General features: G+C 38.6%; 1 protein-coding gene across 1 annotated transcript in view; it reads left to right on the top strand.

The window, feature by feature from the left end:
- The window catches only part of BRE (brain and reproductive organ-expressed (TNFRSF1A modulator)), a 457,102-nt gene that overhangs the window by 228,852 nt on the left and 208,145 nt on the right, over nt 1-20,105 (top strand). The gene's annotated exons all lie outside the window — the stretch shown is intronic.

The raw sequence follows: 20,105 nt of genomic DNA, 5'->3' as shown, positions 1-20,105 counted from the left end.
ATGAACAGTCCCTTGAATGTACTACCATGTGCCCTTCCACTTCAGTGACTTTCCATGTGCTGTCATCTCTTCCTTCCACCGCCTTATCCTTTTTACTCCCTTGGATCATTTGGATTCCTTCCAACTAGGAACATTACCTCCTCTTTGAAAAGCCTCATGTGATACCCAGTCTTGCCTTCTCTTACATCCTTCCTTTGTCCTGCCGCAGGTGCACATCTGTCTTATCATATGCCTTTATTGGAACCGTTTCAGCCTGATGAACAGTTTAGTTGTTTGTTTTTCCCACTAGACTGTGAAGGTTTTGAGGATGTAGATCCTTAGTGCCTTTAGGTGTTGCCCAACACATAGTGGGGCATTAATACATGTTGAATGAATGAATGAATAAATGAATGAATGAATGAATTCTATATTAATGGATCCTGAGGCTGGCCCCAAATGTATACCCAGTATAGCAGGAGAATGGAATTGAAGACAGGAGAAAAGAAAAAGAATCAACAACATCCATTGCCCACACTGCATAGGCAGTAGTGGGTCCAGCCTTAGTTTATCTGAGGGGAAGTTCCAGTTTATTTTATTGAAGCATTGGGAAGGATTATTTTGTTCTTCTTTTTTTTTTTTTTTAACATAGTTTTGTTTGTTTTTATGTTTTTTTTTTTAACATAGTTTGTGAAGCCTGCTTTATACTGTTTTACAGGTTTTCTTATATTTATAGCAACATTTGATTTAGCAGTAGACCCAAGAAACCTAGCTTAAGGGCTCAACCTAGTCTGCTATGTTAATTGCATTCTTTCATGCCTAGTTAGTATAAAATTTTTTGAGAACTTGTCTTATTCAAGTTGAATCATTCCAATGTGAACTAGAAATGTTAAGCTGTTAATAGCTTCCCTGGAGAATTGCAACTTGCTAGGATGCTTCAATACTTTCATCATCATTTATGCATCGTGAAATGTCACAATTTCTGTTCATAAGCACAAAACTATAAATGTTCATCAACTGGTCTATCTTAAACCTGTTATTAGTTTAGAAATTAAAGAAATATTCTTACTAACCCAAGCCAGTGATAAAGTCTGACTGAATTTATGGTTTTCTAAATCTGTTCATCAGCACTTCTATAATTAGTAAAGTTCTAACAAAGCCACCTACTCAATAGTTTTGCTAAGTCCAACATTTATAGTTTTTCATTTATGGAGCTATTAATATAATATGTTCTTCCTTTTATGAATATTTCTATTCTTCATAACTCAGTGTAGAGACACTTTTGATCTCTCTTCCTCTTTGGGATCTTGCATTTCCTTTTTTATTCACACAGACCTCATTTAGTAAGTGACAAAGAATTTTCAAAGCAAATTTGGATATAGCAGAATGATGTCGTGAAAAAAAAGCGTTGATGCAGGAATCAGCAGTCATGGGGTTTGGTTTCATCTCTATCTCATTAGCTCTACATGTTGGACAGATAACTTCCGTTATCTCAGTTTCTCCATTTGTAAATTTGTGGAATTTTGGTGTTGGAATCAAGAGTTACAAAGTTTACTTTTTAATATACTAGAAATATTTTTACAAACGAATCTTTCTCCTGCAATGATTATATAAAACAGAATAATAGCCACTGTAGCTGACCAGGGGAGGAAGTGCTGACATAGGGACCAAGGGCTTACATGGGGACCATTTGGTTTACCCTTGGCTGCTCTAAAGACACATACTGTTTTTGTTTTTGTTTGTTTGTTTGTTTGTTTGAGATGAGTCTCTCTCTGTCGCCCAGGCTGGAATGAAGTGGCGTGATCTCGGCTCACTGCAAGCTCCACCTCCCGGGTTCACGCCATTCTCCTGCCTCAGCCTCCCAAGTAGCTGGGACTACAGGTGCCCGCCACCACACCTGGCTAATTTTTTGTATTTTTAGTAGAGACGGGGTTTCACCGTGTTAGCCAGGATGGTCTTGATCTCCTGACCTCGTGATCTGCTTGCCTTGGCCTCCCAAAGTGCTGGGATTACAGGCGTTAGCCACTGCACCCAGCCAAGACACATACTCTTAAGGTACATTTGATTCCCTACTTCTCACAACATAGGCTGTCAACCGCTGGACCAGATGTCTAAGGTCCTTTTTACCTTTAACATTTTCTGATTTTCTTTACTCCTCATCCCTGGTTATACCATTATACCAATGGCACAGCTTCACTGATATCACTGACCCAAAGGGGATAGTCTTGCCCACGCCACCTCTCTCCACCTGACCCCTTTCTCTGGCTCATCCAGGGTATATGGATGTGACCATTATGAAAAGTATTTGAGAAGTACCTTATTGTACTTTACAGTTTCTACTGTGATTCTTCCTCCATTTCATCTGAGTTTTTGGAACATGCCATAGATGCTTATTCTCTTTTCTTTAATTTTTCTTATTGTGATAAAATACATATAACATAAAAACCATCTTAACCATTTTTTTAGTTACAGTTCAGTGATATTAGGTACATTGATAATAATGTTGTATGACCATCATGACATCCATCTCTGTAACTTTCTCATTTTATAAAACTGAAACTCTATACCCATTAAACAAACCATTCCCCTGGAAACCACCATTCCATTCCTGTCACTGTGATTTCGACTACTCTCGTACGTCAGATAAGTGGAATTGTGCAGTACAGTTTGTCTTTTTTGTGACTGGCTAATTTAGTTAGTGTAATGTCCTCAAGGTTCATCGATGTTGTAGGATGTCAGAATTTTCTTTTTTTTATAAGGCTGGATAATATTCCATATATGTATACATATATACCACATTTTGCTTTTCCATTCGTCTGTGGATGGACACTTCAGTTGCTTCTACTTTTTAGCTAATGTGAATAATGCCATTATAAACACAGGTGTGCAGATAGCTCTTTAAGATCCTGTTTTCAGTTTTTTGGAGTATATATTCAGAAGTGGTATTGCTGGATAATATGGTGATTCCTTTTTTAACTTTTTGAGAAACTGCCATACTGTTTTCCATAGCAGCGATACTATTTTACACTACCCCCATCAGTGCAGAAGTGCTCCAGTTTCTCGACATTCTCGCCAACACTTGCTATTTTTTTGGATAGTAGTCATCCTAATGGATTGGAGGTGGTATCTTATTGTAGTTTTGATTTATGTTGAACATCTTTGCATATGCTTATTGGCTGTTTCTTTCTTTCATTTTTTTTCTTTTTTGAGATGGAATCTAGCTTTGTCACCCAGGCTGGAGTGCAGTGGGGTGGTCTCGGCTCACTGCAACCTCTGCCTCCTGGCTTCAAACAATTCTCCTGCCTCAGCCTCCCAAGTAGCTGGGATTACAGGCCTGCACCACCACGCCCAGCTAATTTTTTTGTATTTTTTAAGTAGAGCTGGGGTTTCACCATGTTGGCCAGGCTGGTCTCGAACTCCTGACCTTGTGATCCACCCACCTTGGCCTCCCAAAGTTCTGGGATTACAGGCATGAGCCATTGCACCCAGCTGGCTGTTTCTTTATCTTCTTTGGAGAAATGTCTATTCAAGTTCTTTGCCCATTTTTGAATTGAGGTTGTTTGGCTTTTGTTATTGAGTTTAGTAATTCTCTGTATAATCTGGATATTAATCCCTTATCAGATATATAATTTGACAATATTTTCTCCCATTTCATAGTTTACCTTATTGGTATTTGTCTTTTTATGCACACAGTTTTAAAATTTTCATGAAGTTCGATTTGTCTACTTTTTTGTCACTTGTATACTTATTCTTAAATCCTAAACTTTGTCTAAAATATCTTTCACTTTCCTAGACCAGTGAAACATCACAGTTCATCTGTGTTCTCCTGTTTAATCATAGGATAATACTTCAGTGTGTTGCTTTTCAGTTCTTTTTTTCATCTTTGGACCTGTTTTCTTTTTCTTAATTGCCAGTCTTCTAAGCCAGTGCTTCTTAAACTTCAATCCACACACAAATAACCTAGGAATTTGTTAAAATATCCCCCAGGTGTAGCTGATGGCGTTGCTCTGGGTATCAAGGCTCTAAATGAAGTCATCCACTCATCCAGCTTTAGCTGCCTACGGTTCACAAATTCATGCTACACCCTCACTTTGGGGGTCCTCCTGTCTCTAGGCATTTTGAACTAGATGTTCTGAAAACCGGAAGAGGTAGAATGATTTCCACTGAAAAACATCTGTAGCTTACTATTTAGCATTATGCAGGCTGGGAAAGCCAGAGCCGCTTTCCTCACCTTTTACCACTTCTAGAAGATATTCATACTTTTTCTTGGGATACCCATTACTCACTCACTCCCTTCCTTCCTTCCTTCCTTCCTTCCTTCCTTCCTTCCTTCCTTTCTCTTTCTTTTTCTTTCAGTTCTGGGGTTCATGTGCAGAATGTGCAGGTTTGTTACATAGGTATACATGTGCCATACTGGTTTGCTGTACCAATCAACCTGTCATCTACATTAGGTATTTCTCCTAATCCTATCCCTCCCCTAGCCCCCTACCCCCTGACAGGCCCTGGTGTGTGATGTTCCCCTTCTTGTGTCCATGTGTTCTCATTGTTCAACTCCCAGTTATGAGTGAGAAGATGTGGTGTTTGGTTTTCTGTTCGCATGTTAGTTTGCTGAGAATGTTGGTTTCCAGTATCATCCATGTCCCTGCAAAGGACATGAACTCATCCTTTTTTATGACTGGATAGTATTCCGTGGTGTATATGTGCCACATTTTCTGTATCCAGTCTATCATTGATGGGCATCTGGGTTGGCTCCAAGTCTTTGCTATTGTGAATAGTGCCGCAGTAAACCTATGTGTGCATGTGTCTTTATAGTAGAATGATTTATAATCCTTTGGGTATATACCTAGTAATGGGATGGTTGGGTCATATGGTATTTCTAGTTCTAGATCCTTGAGGAATCACCACGCTGTCTTCCACAATGGTTGAACTAATTTACACTCCCACCAACAGTGTAAAAGTGTTCATATTTTCTCCACCTCCTTGCCAGCATCTGTTGTTTCCTGACTTTTTAATGATTGCCATTCTAACTGGTATGAGATGGTATCTTATTGTAGTTTTGATTTGCATTTCTCTAAATGACCAGTGATGATGAGCTTTTTTCATATGTTTGTTGGCCACATAAATGTCTTCTTTTGAAAAGTGTCTGTTCATATCCTTTGCCCACTTTTTGATGGGGTTGTTTGTTTTTTTCTTGTAAATTTGCTTGAGTTCCTTGTAGATTCTGGATATTAGCCCTTTGTGAGATGGATAGATTGCAAAAATTTTCTCCCATTATGTAGTTTGTCTGTTCACTCTGATGATAGTTTCTTCTGCTGTGCAGAAGCTCTTTAGTTTAATTAGATCCCATTTGTCAAATTTGTCTTTTGGTGCAATTGCTTTTGGCGCTTTAGTCATGAAGTCTTTGTCCATGCCTATGTCCTGAATGGTATTGCCCAGGGTTTCTTCTAGGGATTTTATGGTTTTAGATGTTACATTTAAATCTTTAATGCATCTTGAGTTAATTTTTGTATAAGGTGTAAGAAAGGGTCCAGTTTCAGTTTTCTGCATAAGGATAGCCAGTTTTCCCAACACCATGCAATAGGGAATCTTTTCCCAATTGCTTGTTTTTGTCAGGTTTGTCAAAGATCAGATGGTTGTAGATGTGTGGTGTTATTTCTGAGACCTCTGTTCTGTTCCATTGGTCTATATATCTATTTTGGTACCAGTACCATGCTGTTTTGGTTACTGTAGCCTTGTAATGTCATTTGAAGTCAGGTAGCATGATGCCTCCAATTTTGTTCCTTTTGCTTAGGATTGTCTTGGCTATACAGGCTCTTTTTTGGTTCCATATGAAATTTAAAGTAGTTTTTTCTAATTCTGTGAAGAAAGTCAATTGTAGCTTGATGGGAATAGCATTGAATCTATAAATTACTTTGGGCAGTAGGGCCATTTTTACGATATTGATTCTTCCTATCCATGAGCATGGAATGTTTTTCCATTTGTTTGTGTCCTCCCTTATTTCCTTGAGCAGTGGTTTGTAGTTCTCCTTGAAGGGATCCTTCACATCTCTTGTAAGTTGTATTCCTAGGTATTTTATTCTCTTTGTAGCAGTTGTGAATGGGAATTCACTCATGATTTGACTCTCTGTTTGCTTACTATTGGTGTATAGGAATGCTTGTGATTTTTGCATGCAATAAACTGGGTATTGATGGAATGTATTTCAAAATAATAAGAGCTATTTATGATAAACCCACAGCCAATATCACACTGAATGGGCAGAAGCTGGAAGCATTCCCTTTGAAAACTGGCACAAGACAAGGATGCACTCTCTCACCACTTCTATTCAACATAGTAATGGAAGTTCTGGCCAGGGCAGTCAGGCAAGAGAAAGAAATAAAGGGTATTCAAACAGGAAGAGAGGAAGTCAAGTTACCTCTGTTTGCAGATGACATGATTGTATATTTAGAAAACCCCATTGTCTCAGCCCCAAAACTCCTTCAGCTGATAAGTGACTCTAGCAAAGTCTCAGGATACTCTCTGGCTTTCTTTATCAGAGATACATATGTAACAAACCTGCACGTTATGCACATGTACCCTAGAACTTAAAGTATAATAATAAAAAAAAAAAAAAGAAAAGAAAAGAGTCTAAGGAATTCTTTCTCGATACATAGAAACAACTGAGTAGTTCTTCATCCTTTCCTCATAGGACTCTTGATAATTAATCATGTATTACCTTTTAGGATCTCCTATTGAAGAAGAAGGAAGAAACTTCTCTCATTTTCATGTGTTTATATTAACCTCTTTGAGGGGTGAGACTGATTCTTACAATCCTTTTGTTTGACTTTATTGTGCTTGCCTTACACATGGTTGGCAAATCATGAGTGTTGACTCAGTGAACGCCATATAATGTGTTGTTTAGAAGTTTATTAGCTTCCGTTTTAGGAGATCAGATTATGGTTAGACATGGCAAAAAGATTGCTCTTGTTTTTCTGCACTCTAGGGTTTGATCATTCAATTAAGCGTACAGATCCAAAGTTTCTCCTATTCCAGGGCATGATCTAAACCTGGGGAGAAATGGCCTATTCTGCCCAAACTTATACCAACTGGCTTACATTGGAAAGTCAATTTAATAATTTCAATAGATTTCTGTTGTGTCTACTAAGGATGTCTGCTTTTGAAACCCAGTTTTGAAACAGTGGTTTACTGGCAGACATATGTGGTCATTCATATACACATTCATACATTTGTTTATCAGATATTTATTGGGAGCCTATTTTTGTGGTAAGCACCATACTAGACACTGAATACAAAATATGAAACAAATACAAAATGAATGTATTAATTCATTTTGTATGCAAAAATGAATGAAACACAGTCATTGCTCTTAAGGAACCCAATCAGATAAATGATAACACACACACACAAGCCAATCAAATACTATCATATTTGGGTGTACCTAAAAACCTGAAGGATTTTAAAGGAGAGACCATTACATGAGCTGGTAGGATCAAGGAAGTCTTGACTTCTAAATTGAACTTAAAAGAGTAGGTCCACAGTAATCCCAGCACTTTGGGAGGCCGAGGCGGGCGGATCACGAGGTCAGGAGATCGAGACCATCCTGGCTAACACGGTGAAACCCCATCTCTACTAAAAATACAAAAAATTAGCTGGGTGTGGTGGTGGGCGCCTATAATCCCAGCTACTTGGGAGGCTGAGGCAGGAGAATGGCGTGAACCCGGGAGGCAGAGCTTGTAGTGAGCCGAGATCATGCCACTGCACTCCAGCCTGGCGGACACAGCAAGACTCATCTCAAAAAAATAAAAAATAAAAATAAATAGATAAATTGAAAAATAAGAGTAGGTCCAATTTGGAGATTTGGGGTTGGGGGATGTAGACCTGGGAGAAGGCATCCAGGATTGAGTGGCAGAGCAGAGACCTGATGGAGTGATGACTTGGAGTATGGGAACTTGCAGTAGTTACGGTGTATCAACAGGGTGGTAGAAAAATGAAATTGGGAGGCTGGGCATGGTGGCTTTTGACTGTAATCCCAGCACTTTGGGAGGCCGAGGCAGGCGGATCACCTGAGGTTAAGAGTTTGAGACCAGCCTGACCAACATGGAGAAACCCTGTCTCTACTAAAAATACAAAAATAATTTGGGCGTGGTGGTGCATGCCTGTAATCCCAGCTACTTGGGAGGCTGAGGCAGGAGAATCGCTTGAACCTGGGAGGCGGAGGTTGCAGTGAGCTGAGATCACACCATTGCCTCCAGCCTGGGTGACAAGAGTGAAACTCCGTCTCAAAAAAAAAAAAAAGAAAGAAAGAAAGAAATTGGGAAGACACCTTGGAGGAGCTTAAATGTCAGGCTACTGTAGATGGAGGAGGGCTTTTGAGGCTGGGAGAAAGGTATGGTATTTACACTGGTTCTCAGAGCTCCTTTTCTATACAGGGCCTTCCCATAGACAGTTTCAGGGGAATATGGCTCCAGGCCTCTCTTTTTCAACTCTAAGCTGCCCTTTAGGTTCTACAGATAACAATATGCAAATCAAAAGACCTCTGATCACGTCACGGGGAGAGTCTCTAATGGGCTCCATTCTCTACCACTTGTGGTTTGTGATGGTCTCCAGCTAATGAGCATGTGGTGCCAGGTATCTGAAATAACTTGGAAATAACCAATTGCTTAGTTGCCATGGGCACAGACAGTCTGAGCCAAGTGACCTGCTGGCTGGGTGGGTGGGAACAAAGGTGTTATTAGTTTCTAGGGTGGCTTTCCCTTCTGTCTTCACCCACAGAACCACCTGGGAAGAATCTCTAAACTCCAGAATTCAAAGCAACCTGGAGAGGAGAGAACAGGGTGTAGCTTTAATAGCTGGAAGAATAGCATGATTTTGAAAAGGATATCAGACCAAGAATCTGAATGAAATAAGGGAAGTGAAACTAACTTATTGAGCACCTTCTCATGCCTGGATCTTGCTGGGCACTTCCACATACATTTGCAAAAGCTGTGTAAACCTTTTGCTTCTCCAAATGCCCACATTTAGCATGTCATATGGAAAAAAATGAAAGCATGTAATCTCTTTGACAAAAATTTTGTCTGTAGCTAGAAGATCATCGTATTTGTGTAGTTGTTAAGTTGCATGATAAACTTGCAAAATATTTCATGTATTCAAATGGCATACTACTATGGGTTTTCTGCCTCTAGCACTGGCACCTCTGATACCTTTTCCTTCATCAATTGAAGAGGAGCAGTGAGTGCAAGGTGTTCTAAGGCCCAGGATGTGTTACGGTGTTGTTTTAAGTTCACCAAGATGAGAGACAGCAAGTCCAGAGAACTAGCCTAGCTATAGCCAGAGCCTGGTGCTGCAGGCAGATTGCTCTAGCAAAGCTTTCCTCTGGCACGTGAGGAGGCATGCAGCTTATCTGTGTCCTCAGAGCCCTTTGAGGTTCTGATGAAGGCCTGGCATTCCATAGTGTGTAGTAAGTATTCAAATAACCCACAGATGAGAGCCCTTTTTAGCCCTTAATTTTATAGATTTTGATTTGCCGTGATATCATCTGTGTTCGTTTAATAATTTACCAGAGAAAATGCTGGTTATAAGTGAAGGAAAACCACTTCAAACCAGCGTAGGCATATAGTGCAATTTATTAGCTTTCCAAAGCTAGGAGCAGATTGAATAGTCACACCACAGTAAGAGCAGGGACACAGCTGCACCAAGACCCACAGGAACTAAGGGTGTGGACGCTGCCTGGACTCTGTCCTCTATTGACTGCACTTCTCCCAGCAGGTTGGCTTTATTCTGTCCCACCACAACCTGGTTTCTTCTATATATGGGAAATATGGCAGCTCACCATTTCTTCTGCATCTGCAGAGACTGACCTACATTTAGTCACAAATCTTGAAGAAAGGACCAGCCTTTACCTAGACCCATCAGCTGTTCCCAGGGATTAGGACAGGCAGCTCTTTGAGGGGCTCTATGAATTGGGGCCTGGGGGTGGGGCCTAGAAGAGAGAAGAGCTTCCTGAGAGAGGAGAGGGTGTCAGGCAAGCAATATCACAGATGTCCACTGTATCAACTGCCACTTTAAATCTTTCTATCCATTAAAAGAGCAATCTTAACGATTTAGGTGAATACCTCTTCTACCTTTTCTTTAAGTTATGGAGACGTATTAAGGATGTGGTAAATGGTATTAATGTCTGTTTCATATGTGCTTAAATAAAAACTCAGTATTGTTTGAACTTGTTTTGTTGGGCTCTTGGATTAAAGTCTGGCACAAGGTTTTTATCAGTAGGAATGCATAACGTCACAACTCAGAGAAACTCAAAGATGTAGTTCAATATGATTTGTAAAACAGTTGCAAAAATTGTAAATAGTGCTGCAATAAACCTACATTTGCACGTGTCTTTATAGTAGAATGATATGTATTCCTTTGGGTATATACCCAGTAATGGGATTACTGGGTCAAATGGTATCTCTGGTTCCAGATCCTTGAGGAATTGCCATGCTGTCTTCCACAGTGGTTGAACTAATTTACATTCCCACCAACAGTGTAAAGCATTTCTATTTCTCCACAACCTCACCAGCATCTGTTGTTTCCTGACTTCTTAATAATCGCCATTCTGACTGGCATGAGGTGGTAACTCATTGTGGTTTTTGATTTGCATTTCTCTGATGACCAGTGATAGTGAGCTCTTTTTCATATGTTTGTTGGCCACATAAATGCCTTCTTTTGAGAAATGTCTGTTCATATCCTTTGCCCACTTTTTGATAGGGTTGTTTGTTTTTTTCTTGTAAATATGTTTAAGTTCCTTGTAAATTCTGGATATTAGCCCTTTGTCAGATAGGTAGATTTCAAAAATTTTCTCCCATTCTGTAGGTTACCAGTTCACTCTGATAATGCTTTCTTTTGCTGTGTAGAGAAGCTCTTTAGTTTAATTAGATCCCATTTGTCAATTTTGGCTTTTGTTGCAATTGCTTTTGCATTTTTGTCATGAAGCCTTCGCCCATATGTCCTGAATGGTATTGTCTAGGTTTTCTTCTAGGGTTTTTATGGTTTTGGGTTTTACATTTAAGTTGTTAATCCATCTTGAGTTAATTTTTGTATAAGGTGTAAGGAAGGGGTCCAGTTTCAGTTTTATGCATATGGCTAGCCTGTTTTCCCAGCACCATACTGAATAGGAGATCCTTTCTCCATTACGTGTTTTTGTCAGGTTTGTTGAAAATCTAATGGTTGTAGATGTATGGTGTTATTTCAGAGGTCTCTGTTCTGCTCCATTGGTTTATATGTCTGTTTTGGTACCAGTACTATGCTGTTTTGGTTGCTGTAGCCTTGTAGTATAGTTTGAAGTCAGGTAGTGTGATGCCTCCAGCTTTGTTCTTTTTGCTTAGGATTGTCTTGGCAAAAATTGATACTTTAAGTAAGCCCAGAGGAAGCATATCAAACTCATTAAGAGCACACTTAGGGCAGTAGGGGAAACTCCACACTCCAGATTCTTTCTCTAAAAACTTTTATGAGTAGAGAAGTTGGCAGAAGCTAGGAAGCATCATTTGCTTCCAGTGAGCACCCTGGCTATACTACAAAGGCTTCCCCTCACCCAACCTCTCTGGCCTCCATTTCACACACTTTTTAGATTAATGATGTGACTATTCAAAAGCTGGTGATTCTCAAGGCTGTGTCTTTTGGGTATAATAACTGACGGGACAGTATTTGACCAACAAAATATTGATCATCATTATTTTAAAAGAGCCAGGATTTTCCTCCCTAAAGTTTGTTTGTATGATATGTGTTTCAATTTAGCTTTATAAACAGTAGCTATAACCAATATAGTAAGGATAAGTACAGCTTCACAAGCATATTCCTGCATAAATAAAAGCAGTGAAATCATCTTTGTTAATGAAAATAATAAGCAAGATAGATTTTTTAAAAAAAAACTTACCCTATTCTGTATCATGACATCTAGTAGTAATGAGCTCAAGATGTCACTTTTGGAAGACATGGGCTGGTGGTAGCAGCTCTGTCCTGGTGTCCTGGGCTCACCCTGTAAGAAATAGCTATTTTCAAGAACATTGCAGTTATCCTTTCCTGACCTGACAATCAGTGCTTCTTATTTTCACTGAATATAGTTAGTTAATCATAGAATGGCCCTAACTGTACATTATTGCAGGAAGGTTGATATTACCACCTTAGAATGCCATGGTCCTCACTGATGTCCTCAGAGAAGCCATTCTCCTTCCTGAATTAACTGAGTCTGTGTAAAGATGTCAGGTGAATGCATTTAATTTGGCACAGTGACTTCTATAGCCTTTAGTCTTTATACACTTGTTAATTTTAATCTCTTGCTCTGTACTTTCTAAAAGCAGACATTAAAACACATAAAGCATATACTTTTAACCTATTTTGAATATCCACTGTGTGCCTGGTGCAGACAAGATTGTTTATTCTTGGATAATAAGGAAAGAAGAAATGGTTCCTTAAGTTGCTCATGATCTTTGGGACATACCATTTAGAAACTAAATGTAGAAAAAGTAAATGTATAGTAAATCTTTCCTGCATATGAGTTTCCAAGTTTTTTATACATTTCTTTGAGCACTGGTGCTGAGTCTCTTCTTTGTGTCCAGTAGCATACTAGAGAATATAATATCAGGATTAAGAGTCTAGGGTCTGAGTCAGCATACATAGGTTCAAAACTCATCTTCACCATTTAATCTCTCAGAGCCTCAGTTTCTTCATCTGCAAGTGAAAATAGTTTCTACCTTACACAGTTGTTACGAAGATTAGAGATAATGCATATACAGCTGGAAGCCAATGGCTATTGAGTAAACATGGAATAAATGTTAGCTGATAATACTGGGCCTAGAAGGAAGAAGGAGATCTCTACCCTGCCCTCAAGAAATTCACAATCTATTTGGAATATAAAACATATATTGCTGAAACAGCATGAGGAATTCATGAAGCAACATGGGGAAAACTACCGAGGGAGGACATAGATCAGATTGAAATTGAAAGGAATCTTAATGGAGCAAGGGAATTTATAATCAGAGTTAAACTTAAAGCCACACCAATTAAGAAAAGAAGGAGAGAAAGAGCTTTTTAAGAAGGGGAATGGCAAATGCAGAGATGTTAGTCAGGTTCTGCTAATGTATAAAGAGTGGCCCATTTTATCTGGACTAGGTGAGGAGAATATTTTTACTCCCATTTTCATTTGGAGGAACCAAATCAGAAGTAACTCTACTAAATGCTGCCTTCATAAGGGATATCAAAATATCAAGATAATTTTTAACCAAGAACTCAGTATTTGATGGAGATAGGCTGTAACTAGGCTTTTGGAACCCCCAATCCAGTGCTGCTACATCCTTCTTCATGGAATAAAGCCCCAGGTTTAGCCACAGGGGACCCATTTATTGCTTTTCCTCATCTGTTTGGCTCAACTGTATTCCCTTACTTTTGGATTTGTTTTACTTTCTGACTATACTGCTTTCCCTGGCACGTGTACATTTTCCCAGTATATTTATGAAGAGGAAATAACCTAATTACTGAAATGACCAGTATCATTATGAGACAGAGACCTCTCAGCAGTGGGATGAAGGTCTTACATATATCACTTCCTTCTTCTTAACTATCTCTTCTGCTTAGATTTTATTTCATTCCTGCCATATTCCTATCATAACCCATTGTGATGTCTTTATGCCAGTAGAACCCAAATTCAAATTTTGGCTGGGGCTGCATATGCTGATATATAATGTAGCAAGTCAAGAGCACTTTTTATCTTCAGTCTCTGTGAAGTAATGAAAGGCCACTGTTGATTCTCCATAAAGCCAACTTTGAACACCCTTTTAAACTTTCATTTCCTCCTCATTCCTTATGTTCTTTCCCTGCTTTAATTTTTCTCTGTAACATTTGTAACATACTATATGTTTTATTTATTTTGTTAAATGCTTGAATGAATGGTAGTACCCTAGGAGAGTCTTATTCTCTCCCACTTGAAAAAACATCATTTAAAATATCTAAATTTATATAATTTGATGGATATCAGAGCTTCTAAAATACTAACCTCACTGTGTATATTTTAAAATAGGATTCTGTTTTGCAAATTGCATATAGTTTGTCAAAAACTCATAACTTGACCGGGTGCAGTGGCTTATGCCTGTAATCCCAGCACTTTCGGAGGCTGAGGTGGGTAGATTACGAGGTCAGGAGATCGAGACTTTCCTGGCTAACACGGTGAAACCCCCGTATCTAATAAAAATACAAAAAAATTAGTTGGGTGTGGTGGTGGGCACCTGTAGTCCCAGCTACTCGGGAGGCTGGGGCAGGAGAATGGCATGAACTCAGGAGGTGGAGCTTGCAGTGAGCTGAGATCACGCCACTGCACTCCAGCCTGGGTGACAGAGTAGGCGACAAAACTCATAACTTTTTTGTGATGAAGTAGTTACCTAGACCTAATTTTTGGTTATTTGAGGAATTACACTTAATTCTGAGTCTAGTTTAATACCATTTTAAAATGGGCTTACTTAGGTGGGTGTGGTAGTTCGTGCCTGTGGTCTCAGCTACTTGGGAGGCTGAGGCAGGAGGATCACTTGAGCCCAGGAGTTCAAGGCCAATAAACAAATAAACACAGAAGCACTTACTTGATTTTTGACATACTATGTAATAGCTTCTGTATAGCCATTTATACCCCCTGAGTGGTTTTGCTAGTAACAGTTATAACTTTATTGTAAGCCTTTTTGAATTGAGAAATACAATGACTTTTTTACTGTCCTGTTACGTGACCTGCGATTTGCAGTATTTCTGGTTCAGCTAATGTCTTTCAGCAATTAGTTAATTGGTAGTTTGTACCTATATTGACACTAATGTTCTCAACATATAGGGACTTGTTTAATGACTGCTGTCCTTACCTGGGATAATTAGCATATCAAAGGAGTAGAGCATAATGATAAATTGTACTTGGTTTACTTTCATTTCCAAGGCTAATTGTTATTGTTTTCTACACTCTTTTGATATTTGCAAAGAGCCTCAATTGAGAATAGTTATATAAATGAACCATTATGATCTAACTAGAAGTATTTTCTCTTATTAATGGGTGTATCCTTGGTGATACATAGTTCGGACTTGAGGTTTTTTGTTGTTGTTGTTTTTGTTTTTTAATAAAATCTTTAGTAAGCATAAACTTAAGGAATTAAAGAAATAAATACTGAGAATTCTCCCTATTGAGAGCATTTTCCACTTAATTCCATCATTTATAACATCCGTCCTGGAACCCAAATATTCCTCTGTTTAGAAAAGCTAGTTTGGTGGTTTATTTCATTCATTTACTCATTCTTTTAGTTATCTCTGCATTAATTCTGTTTTTTTCCACCAGTTGCTCTGTATGTACTATGTTCCAGACACTGGGGGTGCAAAAATGAACAGGAAAATCTCCCAGCCTGCCAGGAGCTCACCTATAGTGAATATTCATTATACGCCATAGGAACTCCTTTTAGCTTTAATCAGGTGCTGAGCCAGACCCACTGTTACATCTCACCAGAGTATCATGGCCATTATTACTTCACTGTATGTGTGTCAGTGCCTGGCAGACTTTTATAAAGGTGGGAGGCAATATTCTTCTTTAGCTTTATCAAATTCGATATCTTTCCTCCCATTTTATTCTTTTGCAGTTTCAAATGGTGCAGATAGAGAGCCCTGAAAATGTATACTTGTATGTTTTTAAATGTCCCCTACTTTGCTGTAACCACCCCCTGTTTTCCAAATGCTGCCATTAGTGGTTAGAGTAATCATCCGTAATGTTAGTTTCTCAGAACTATGGTACAGGAGCTTCTTTTCTGATTTCCCAGATGGGAGGGAACACATGTACATGCTTGTTAGAGTTGCAGAAACTAGAAACAGCACTGTGTGGATTTGTATTTTTGGAATTCTATAGGCTTGTTTAAGCACTCAAATTCAAACTTAGATATCCATTAGGAATCAAATACCATTTCAGGGAAATCTCATGCGCCATACCAACAGGAATAAAACGTATAAAACGAACTCCTGGAAATAACTAGTTTCATATTCAGACTCATGTTTTATGTACTTTTTTCAGGATGCCAGATGATAAATGTTGATTATATAAACCAGGGTCATTCCGTTTGTTTGGAGGATTGTCTCTAAGTATTTCCGCTCTTTATTGAAATAGTAGTGAAATTGAAAGTTTAAAAGTCAGAAAGGGAAATAATTATAAATTATCCATAGGCATATGGAATAAAGCCCCCAATTAAAAAGGATTTTGGTGGCCCCTGGTTCTTTGCAGTGTGGTTTTGCAAAGTTATGTGATTCATGATCATAACCTCTAGCCGTGACCCTACATAAGAAATCTTAGTTATTGGGGAAAGGTTTCTGAAAGTAAATGTTATTTCTTTTTTAGTTGTCTTTTTTGACCAATCTAACTCACATAGGGCTACTTCTACACTTAGATCATAAAATGAATTCGTTCCTATGAATGTCTTCAAGCTCAGCTTTAGCCTTAGTTTTAGATGTTTGATGAGTTTTAAAGTCATATTATACAATTGAGTAGTTTCTGTTTGTTGCAGACCTTAAGTATTTTTTACAATTTTTTTTTTTTTTTTTTTTTTTTTTTGAGATGGAGTCTTGCTCTATCACACAGGCTGGAGTGCAGTGGCACAATCTCGGCTCACTGCAAGCTCTGCCTCCCGGGTTCACGCCATTTTCCTGCCTCAGCCTCCCAAGTAGCTAGGACTAGGCTAATTTTTTGTATTTTTAGTAGAGACGGGGTTTCACCATGTTAGCCAGGGTGGTCTCGATTTCCTGACCTCGTCATCCACCTGCCTCGGCCTCCCAAAGTGCTGGGATTACAGGCGTGAGCCACCATGCCTGGCCATATTTTTTACAATTTTCATTCTCATTTTACAGAAAGGAAAGTTCAAAGTTGAATACTCTATCATCTATAAAAGAGCAAGAAGTGATCAGAAAGCTCAGACTTCTGACCTGGGCTCTCCTTTTAAAGTCACTAGTTCTGGAGGACTTGGTGTATTAACAAGGCCAGGAGCAGGGAGCCAGCATTTAGTTTCTAGGCATCATTGGTGACAAAAATATTTGTAAAGTAGGTTCCTGAAAAATCTCTAGGTGTAGAGAATAAAAGTTAGGGATGAACATTCATTTGTTCACTGATTTATTCATTCAGCTAACATTGAGTGGTTTCCATATGCCAGATACTGTGCTAAGATCCTGCTCTTACCCACTCATCCCCCTCCTCACCCAGTCAGAAACAGAACAGGACAAAACAAAACTACTTATATCATGCCACCTAAAAATATATTCCAGAGGTATTGCAAATCTACAATGTCAAAATAAAATTATAACAATATAAGATTAAAAACTGGAGAAGTAGTTATAGAACCTCAGAGTTATTGACCAGATTTAGCTCTGCAAAAATCTAAATTTTCTGTGATGACAGAAGAGACCTCAAATGAAGTAAAAACTCAAAAAGAGAAAATAGTTTTAGCACATGTGACAGAAAAAGGTTAAGAAACCCAATGAGCAACAACAGCAAAGACTAAGAACCTGAAAGCAAGATGAATAATGGATTTCACTAGGAAATTTACAAAAGAAATGTAGATGACCAGTAAATAAGTAAAAAGTTGCTCAGCCTCATTCATTGAATCTAAGTGGAGATACCATTTTCCACATGTTAAAAAGAGTGGTAACAGCCAGTGTTATCCAGTGATTCAGGATGAGGGGAAGCAGGCTTATACAAACTCACAGGTCCAAATGTGAATTGTTGCAATTTTTTTTTAATTTTTAAAATTTGTTTGTATTTATTTTTTTTTTGAGACAGAGTCTCGCTCTGTCAGCCAGGCTGGAGTGCAGTGGCACCATCTCGGCTCACTGCAGCTGCCTCCCAGGCTCAAGCAATTCTCCTGCCTCAGCCTCCCGAGTAGCTGGGATTACAGGCGTGCGCCACCACACCTGGCTAATTTTTGTGTTTTTAGTAGAGACAGGGTTTACCATGTTGGCCAGGCTGGTCTCGAACTCCTGACCTCAGGTAATCCACCCACCTCAGCCTCCGAAAGTGCTGGGATTACAGGCATGAGCCACCGCGCCCAGCCTGTTGCAAAAGTTTTAGAAAATAATCTATCAAATTCTTTAGAAATGTAAAATGTTCATAACGTTTGACCCAACAAGCTCAGTTTTAGTTCTCTATTTAAAAATACAAGTCCCACTACTAACAGATGTGCACACACACATGTACACACACTGACACACACACACACACACACACAAAAGAATATTTATTGCAGCACTATCAAGTGGCCAAGAATTGTGAACAACCTGAAGTTTGTTGCTAAGGAAATGGCTTAATAAAAAATAAATCCATGCCATGGAATATTATGTGGCTATTTAAAAAGCAGTTGGTGGAGCGGTATGATTCCATTAGGGGAAACAAAACAGGAGGTTAAAGAGCTGTTTATATTCAAATGTGTTGTGTATATGTTTTTTATGAGCATAAAGAAAGTAGTTCGAAGCTACCTACACACACAGTTAATATTGGTTACCTTGAAAAATGGGGGGCAAGGGAGGAGTGAAAGAGCTTTTTCTTTATAAACTTCTGTATGGTTTGACTTGGTAAGACAAGCCTAAATTTTGTAATCTAGAATTTTTTAAAAAAGAAAGAAAATGGAAAGGGAAGTGGCCAAAGAGATAGGAAAAGAACAGCAAGAAAAGAGAGTTTGGAGAGGCAAGTGGTTACCCATGTCAGATATTGTTTAGACATCAAGTAAGAAAAGAACAGAAGCATTTGGTGTATTTAGTGGTTACCCTTGGTGGGAACGGTCTTCATGAACTTGTGGGGTCAGTAGTAGGCTATTGTTGTGGGCTAAGGGATAAGTGGAAGGGAAGGGAATAGAGTGTGGGTAGATAACTCTTCCAAGCAGTCTGTGAAGGGGAGGAGAGAGAGGAGAGAGAATCCAAGGAACTCTGTAGAGTTCAGCAAGATTCTTTCCTTTCCTTTAAAAATGTTTCTTTTTTAAGATGGGAGAGACTTGTGGTTCTTGTCCCTGTGTATACATGTCACACTCATCCATCTTATAGGCACAAGAGAATGCAGAGCAAGGAGACTGAAGTTTCTGGAGTTGAGCAGGATGAGTGATGGCCAGCTTCCCAGGATGAAAGAAAAGAAAGGGTGGCCTGACAGACAAAAGACATTGTATCTGAGGTTGAAGATACAACGGCAAGCTCATGAGTAGTGAGTCTTAAAGTCTAGGTGTGACCCCTCCCTCTCTTGCTGCTGGTATGGCTGCTGAAACCTCCTGAGGACCTATGAACTGATCCAGAAATATAGGCCCATTCTTACCAGTCTCTATGAGTGAAAGATGTTAAGTGTTTAACACATATTAAGTGTTTAGTAATTAAGTGTTTAAAATTTATATGTTTGACTTGGAGCCACTACCAACCAAAAATAAATTAAGAGTTATTAAAATTTGGTATTCACAAATTAAAATCAGTGTGTGCTACGAGATTTATTTTAATTCAGTATTTTATTCAGAAGTCTGGCAGACACTTGGTGCTTGGCAATAATCATAAAGCACATGCACATAGTTGTAAATTCCACAATTTTGATTCAGGACACTTCATCAGTGTATCATCAGCATTGGCCTGAGTTGGTTATAATATTCAGTTCCTGCTATTCTTGCTTTTTAATTATAAATTACAGTAAGTTTAGTTTTATCATTATCAGTTTAGCTTATTGTGTGTTATTTGGTTAACCTCACAATGTTTATTGGTACATACTTGGATCAACAATGTTTTGTCTTTTAGTGTTCTTATAACTAGACTTTTAAATATCTATGTCTTGTGGTTCGCATGTGAATCATCCATTATTATTTTGCCAAAGTAGATGTGTACCTAACCCCCTTGTCATTTGCTTGTATGGTGACACTCTTCATGGTGATATGTTTCCTGGGAATTTTTGCTATTTAAATAACTTACAACATACTGTCAAGGTAGGTGTAAGAAAATTACTGGATTTTTAATTTTTTTGATGTTTTAGGATATAAATTATGTTTATAGTAATATGTTTACTGCAACTTAATTATATTTTTGCTGAATTCTTTGTTACCACCAGGTTCACTACTTGCCCCTTACCCCTAATGTGGGAACAA

This window comes from Colobus angolensis, unplaced genomic scaffold, assembly GCF_000951035.1.
Source record: "Colobus angolensis palliatus isolate OR3802 unplaced genomic scaffold, Cang.pa_1.0 Scaffold413, whole genome shotgun sequence".
In the NCBI taxonomy this organism is placed as follows: Eukaryota; Metazoa; Chordata; class Mammalia; order Primates; family Cercopithecidae; genus Colobus; species Colobus angolensis.
This window is presented reverse-complemented; position numbering and strand designations above follow the sequence as displayed.